Below are 6,782 nucleotides of genomic sequence, written 5' to 3'. Positions count from 1 at the left end.
GCGCACTGTATTCCAGAAGAGGTCTCATCAACATCCTGTGCAACCTCAATATGACTTCCCAACTCCTAAACTGAAACGATCGAGCAATGAAGGCTGGCGTGCCAAAAGCATGTTTAACGACTGTCTAAATGTGATGTAAACTTCAAATAATCATATACCTGGATCCCCTAGGTCCATGAGTAGACACCTTAACAGTGAGACAAAGTCTGTGGGAGGATGGGGAATAGTTTTGAATTTCTTTGACCTCACATCTAAAGAAATTATTTGTACACATGCAGCCGAATAAGATCAACAATTCATTCTTCGTGAAGAACTATAAATGAACCTGAACATTTTTCCATTAAAAAGTTAGACCCTCTCGAGTCAGAAGAAAGATGTCGCTGTTCTGTTTCTGAGCTTATGTTATCCAACGAGTTCTGTACCATGTCATTCATTCACCATATCCTGATACATGAACTTTGGATCACTCTCCAAAGGTATCAGTAACTATTGCCAATCCTCAGTTACATCTGGATAATTTGATGTTTGACCTTTCTGAACCAGTGCAGGTCGTGTGGTGAAGTCGCACTTGCAATGATATTAGGTAAGGAGTTACCAAATGATCATGAAGAATTAGTGATGTTTTCCAAAAGGACAATTTAAATGTTTTCACATTTTTGATTCAATTCAATGATCTGACATATTACATAAGGTTGTCATAAAACAATATTTGATACCAGGCACTTATTAGGACAAGTGACCCAAAACTGGCCAAAGAAGTAGGTTTCAAGGAATATCCTGAACAAACAAAGGGCTTTGAATCCAGGGATGTTTAGGGAATAAATTCAAGAGCTTATGGCCTTGGAAGCTGAAAACATGAAAAAGGTGGGAGAGTTAAAACCAGAAATCTACTGGCGGTTGGAAGTCAGGGAGAACAAATGTCTTGAAGGAAAAACCAAAAGAACAGTAGATGCTTGAAAGTAGTAACACAAGCAGAAATTGATGAAAAACTCAGCTTATCTGGCAGTGCTTATGGAGAAAGAGCAGCATTATTGTTTTATGACCAGTAACCCTTCTTCAGATATACCTCAGAGGGTTTTGCAGCTGGAGGGACTATCAAACGAAGGAGATATAATGACAAAATTTCTAAATAAGGATATGAATTTCAATACCTTGGTACTTTGCCACCCAGAAAATGTGTATGTTAATGAGCACAGGATGGCAAAACTCGAAGATGCTGAAATGGGTGAGAGTAAACACATGGGCAGCAGATTTTTGGATCATCTCAAGATTTCAGGGAAGTAGTATTAAGAAGCCGGCCAGGAGTGTGTTTGGGGAGTTAAGTCGAGAGGTAGCAAAGGAATGGATGAGAGTTTCAGCAGCAGATGACCTGAGATGCTGTTGAGGTTGAAATTGTATGTGGTCTTTGTGATAATGGGCGGGGTGTGAGTAATGTGGTTGGAAGCTCACCTTGGGGTGAAATATTGCACCATGACTGTGAGCAGTGTGTTACCAGCCAGTTACCAGGGGCAGGGATGGAGTCAGTGGTGAGGGAGTGGAGTTTGGCTGCCAGCCTGGATTGATATTTAGCATTTTCTATTTAAATGTGATCTATACCCCTTTTCAAACAGGAACAGACTTGGCAGCAGAACTAATTTGTGAACCAACTGTCGGCTTTATTGAGACAAAGTGTGGAGTTTATCTGTTATGAAGTAAACTACAGTGACAAACTCAGACAGCTATTTCCAGGTCCACTGTACCAAGTGTGGCCTACTCTACATTGGGGAAACCAAGCGGAGGCTTGGAGACCGCTTTGCAGAACACCTCCGTTCAGTTCGCAACAAACAACTGCACCTCCCAGTTGCAAACCATTTCCACTCCCCCTCCCATTCTTTAGATGACATGTCCATCATGGGCCTCCTGCAGTGCCACAATGATGCCACCCGAAGGTTGCAGGAACAGCAACTCATATTCCGCCTGGGAACCCAGCAACCCAATGATATCAATGTGGACTTCACCAGCTTCAAAATCTCCCCTTCCCCCACCGCATCCCAAAACCAGCCCAGTTCGTCCCCTCCCCCCACTGCACCACACAACCAGCCCAGCTCTTCCCCCCCACCCACTGCATCCCAAAACCAGTCCAACCTGTCTCTGCCTCCCTAACCGGTTCTTCCTCTCACCCATCCCTTCCTCCCACCCCAAGCCGCACCCCCATCTACCTACTAACCTCATCCCACCTCCTTGACTTGTCCGTCTTCCCTGGACTGACCTATCCCCTCCCTACCTCCCCACCTATACTCTCTCCACCTATCTTCTTTACTCTCCATCTTCGGTCCGCCTCCCCCTCTCTCCCTATTTATTCCAGTTCCCTCTACCCATCCCCCTCTCTGATGAAGGGTCTAGGCCCGAAACGTCAGCTTTTGTGCTCCTGAGATGCTGCTTGGCCTGCTGTGTTCATCCAGCCTCACATTTTATTATCTCTATTTACAGTTGAATGTGGATTATACTGCTTATGCCAATAACTAGGCAGTAGAGCAGTGATACAACTTATTGGAGTTTTTGCAGCCTCGGTCTTCAAACTTTTTCTTCTGTCATGGACTTTTATCTTCTGATTCTCGTTGCTTTCCATTACACAGACCTTTCTTGAGAATCTCTTTTCTGCTTGTTCTTTTTTGATTAACCTCCCTCTCTGCCCAATCACAGTTCATATGAACAACACTCACCTCACTTAACCACGTGGTGTTCTTCATATTCATAATTATTCTCTTTACATCTTACCTGAGGACTGCTATACCTGTATTTATCACTCTTATTTCACTGCTATTTCTCTATTCGCTGCCAGAGCGGTATCAAGAGCTATCTTTAGCTTTGAGCTGCAGGAAGCCTTTTCAATCGCGACTTATTAAAAAAAAACAAAAGAACTGGGATGTTATAAATCAGGAACAAAAACAAAGTTGCTGGAAAAGCTCAGCAGGTCTGGCAGCATCTGTGAAGGTAAAAAGACAGAGTTAACGTTTCGGGTGCAGTGCCCCTTCCTCAGAGCGACTTATTAAAACCCCAGGATCGCTAATGTAACAATCTTTCTCATCCAGTTCTCAGTCTCATTTGTCTCAAAATGCAACATTGTGATGACCATCATTAGCTTCTCACAATGACAACATGAAGCACTGCGCATGCTCCAGATCACAATGGCATCTGGGTGATTGATGTCAGCGAGGGGCCAATAGGGCTGCCGTGCATGACCGGTGGATGTCGCTGCCATTCTAACCAATCAGAATGAGGAGGGGGGCGGGATCGGTGAAAACCACATGATCATTCACGAGAGCAGCGCAGAGTTGCTCAGATAATTTGAACCGCAGATGCTGGAGAATCCGAGATAACATGGTGTAGAGCTGGATGAACACAGCAGGTCAAGCAGCATCAGAGGAGCAGGAAAGCTGACGTTTTGGGCCTAGATCCTTCGCTGAGTCCAAGATTTGTGCAATTGAGGTAGGAGCAGGACACGGTAAAGAAAGCAAATCGGCAGAAAGCTGGAGGGAAGTGATATTCGTATGGGTTTGGAAGTTGTACAAAGACTTAGTGCACGTTGGAAATCACACACATTTAAAACTCCCAGACTCATGTTTGCAGAAAACAAATCAATGCCTCAGATGGCGATAGGCCCGTGTGACCGTCACCATCTTTATTGGGGGCAATGATCCGCGGGGCGTATGTGCGGCAGCTTTGAAACTTTAAAAGGGCCGAGGTGAAGCTGGGCGCATGCGCGGCCGCCTCTGGCTGAAAGTGAGAGAACAAGGTGTGGGGCTGGAGGAACACAGCAGGACAGGCAGCATCAGAGGGGCAGGAAAGCTGGCATTTTCGGGCCTAGACCCTTCAGAAATGGGGAAGGGGCAGGGGATACTGAAATAAACAGGGAGACAGGTGGAGAGGAGACAGACAAGTTAAAGAGGTGGGGATGGAGCAGGTAAAGGTGAATGTAGGTGGGGATAGGTCAGTCTCGGGAGGAGGGGATAGGTGAGAGGAAGAACATGTTAGGGAGGCGGGGATGAGCAGTTGTTTATTGCGAACTGAGCGTAGATATTCTGTAAAGTGATCCCTAAGCCTCTGCTTGGTTTCCCTGATGTAGAGGAGGCCACAACGGGTACAGCAGATGCAGTACAGCACATTAGCACCTGCATTCCCCACACAGATGGCCTAAAAGCCCTATACTATTTCCTGTCCTGCAGGTCTGACTAGTTCCCCTCCACTGACCCCCTTATGCGCTTAGGTGAACTCATCCTCACCCTCAACAATTTCTCTATCAACTCCTCCCACCTCCTACAGACAAAAAGGGTGGCCATGGGTATCCGCATGGGCCCAAGCTATGCCTGCCTCTTTGTCGGAACAATCCCTCTTCCGTACATACACTGGCCCTGAACCCCACCTCTTCTTCCGGTACATGGATGACTGTATTGGCGCTGCCTTGTACTCCCATGAGGAGCTCGAACAGTTCATCCACTTCACCAACACCTACCACCCCAACGTTAAGCTCACCTGGGCATCTCTTAACACCTTTCTCACCTTCCTGGACCTCTGTTTCCATCTTGGGCAACCGTCTGGAAACCAATATCCATTTCATGCCCACCGACTCTCTCAGCTACCTAGAATACACCTCCTCCCACCCACCGCCCTAAAAAAATGCCATCTACTATTCCCAATTCATTCACTTCTGCCGAATCTGCTCCCAGGATTCCACTCCCGTACATCTGATGTCCTTCCTTTTCAAGGACCGCAATGCTGCCCCCCTCCCCCCAGCAGTGATCGAGAATGCCCTTGACCGTGTCTCCCGTATTTTTCCACAACTCCTCCCTCGCGCACCGTCCCTGCAATAACAACCGAAAAAGAATCTCCCTCATCCTCATGTACCACCCCACCAATCACCGGATCCAACGCATCATCCTCTGACATTTCCGCAATCAGGAATCCGACCCCAACACCAAAGACATTTTCCCCTCCCCACCCTTGCCTGTTTTCCGGAGGGACCACTCTCTCCGTGACTCCTGTGGCTCCACACTCCCCTCCAGCCCCACCACACCTGGCACTCTTCCCTGCAACCGCAGAAAGTGCTACACTTGCCCCCACACCACCTCCCTCACCCCCATCCCAGGCCCTAAGAAAACTTTCTACATCAAGCAGATGTTCACCTGCACATCTGCTAATGTGGTATACCGCATCCCCTGTACCCGTTGTGGCCTCCTCTACATTGGGGAAACCAAGCGGAGGCTTGGGGACTGCTTTGCAGAACACCTACACTCGGTTCACAATAAACAACTGCACCTCCCAGTCGTGAACCATTTCAACTCCCCGTCCCATTCCTCAGACGAAATGCCCATCCTGGGCCACCTGCAGTGCCACAACGATGCCACCCAAGGGTTGCAGAAACAGCAACTCGTATTCTGCCTGGCAACCCTGCAGCCCAATGGTGTCAATGTGGATTTCACAAGCTTCAAAATCTTCCCTCCCCCAACTGCATCCCAAAACTTGCCCAGGTTGTCCCTGCCTCTCTAACCTGTTCTTCCTTTCTCCTATCCCCTCCTCCCACCTCAAGCTGCACCCCCATTTACTGCCTACTAACCTCATCCCACCCCCCTGACCTATCTGTCCTCCCTAAACTGACCTATCACCTCACTACCTCCCCACCTATACTCACCTTTACCTGCTCCATGCTGGCATCTTTGACTTGTCCGTCTCCTCTCCACATATCTTCTCTCTCCATCTTCGATCTGTCTCCCTATTTAGTTCACAACCCAATTATCTCAGGATTTTGAACGTTGAAGGAGAAAGCAGCACTCACACTTTGGACAAATGCAAATGGTTTGTGTGTAAAAGAGTCTGAAGATTCATCTGAAATGTTCTAACACCATCGCAGTGACACTTGGGAGACACTGTGGAAATGGGCAGATTGCAAGAAGGAATTTCTTCATCCATCCCAGCTGGAAACTGACCACCAGAGTCACACTGGAGAGAAACCATTCACCCGCTCTGATTGTGGTATGGGATTCACTCAGTCATCTAACCTGTTTAAACACCAGGGAGTTCACACTGGAGAGAAACCATTCACTTGCTTGGAATGTGCGAAAGCATTCACTCAGACAACTCACCTACTGATACACCAGCAAATTCACACTGGAGAGAGACCAATTGGCCTGTTCTGTGTGTGGGAAAGTTTTTCTGACTCGAATTCCCCTCTGACACACCAGCGATTTCACTCTGGGGAGAGACCATTCGTGAGCTCTGAGTGTGGGAAAGCATTCACTCAGTCATCCAAACTGTCACAAAGAACCACAGTTGAAGGATTTTGCTATCACGCTCACGATCAAATGAACTATAGTTTTTGGCTGTTTGTACTGATGTTACTAATCTCTGCTCAATTAAAGGTGCTGATGTTGTGAATGAAATGTTAATAACAGTTGTATATTTGTCAGGTGGAGCTTGGAAATAGTCACGTCACGACACATTCACACTGACTAAAGACTATCCACCAGCACAGTGTGTGAAAAGGGATTTCCTGGTTCATCAGGACTGGTTAACTAGCAGCAAATTTGAGTAACTTTTTTTAAATTCTGCTGTTAGCTGTCTCCAAACCAGGTATTTTTGGGCTTGTTTCTGGAGATCGTAGAATCCCTCCAGTGTGGAAGCAGATGACTTGGCCCATCAAGTCCACACTGAACCTATGAAAAGTGTCTTACCCAGACCCTGTCTGCGCTGGTTTCCTCCCACAGTCCATAAATGTGCAAATTAGGTCGATTGACGATGCTAAATTA

General features: G+C 47.1%; 1 long non-coding RNA gene across 1 annotated transcript; it reads left to right on the top strand.

The window, feature by feature from the left end:
- The first annotated feature begins 2,803 nt into the window (after positions 1-2,803).
- Positions 2,804-6,416, top strand: LOC132209877 (uncharacterized). Its single transcript, XR_009446015.1, has 2 exons — positions 2,804-3,468; positions 5,567-6,416. It is a non-coding gene; the product is annotated as an uncharacterized LOC132209877 (long non-coding RNA).
- The last annotated feature ends 366 nt before the right edge of the window (positions 6,417-6,782 follow it).

The sequence above is a fragment of the Stegostoma tigrinum genome, chromosome 8, assembly GCF_030684315.1.
Source record: "Stegostoma tigrinum isolate sSteTig4 chromosome 8, sSteTig4.hap1, whole genome shotgun sequence".
Taxonomy (NCBI): domain Eukaryota; kingdom Metazoa; phylum Chordata; class Chondrichthyes; order Orectolobiformes; family Stegostomatidae; genus Stegostoma; species Stegostoma tigrinum.
Note: the sequence above shows the minus strand (reverse complement) of the source record. Positions and strands in the feature narration are given on the sequence as shown.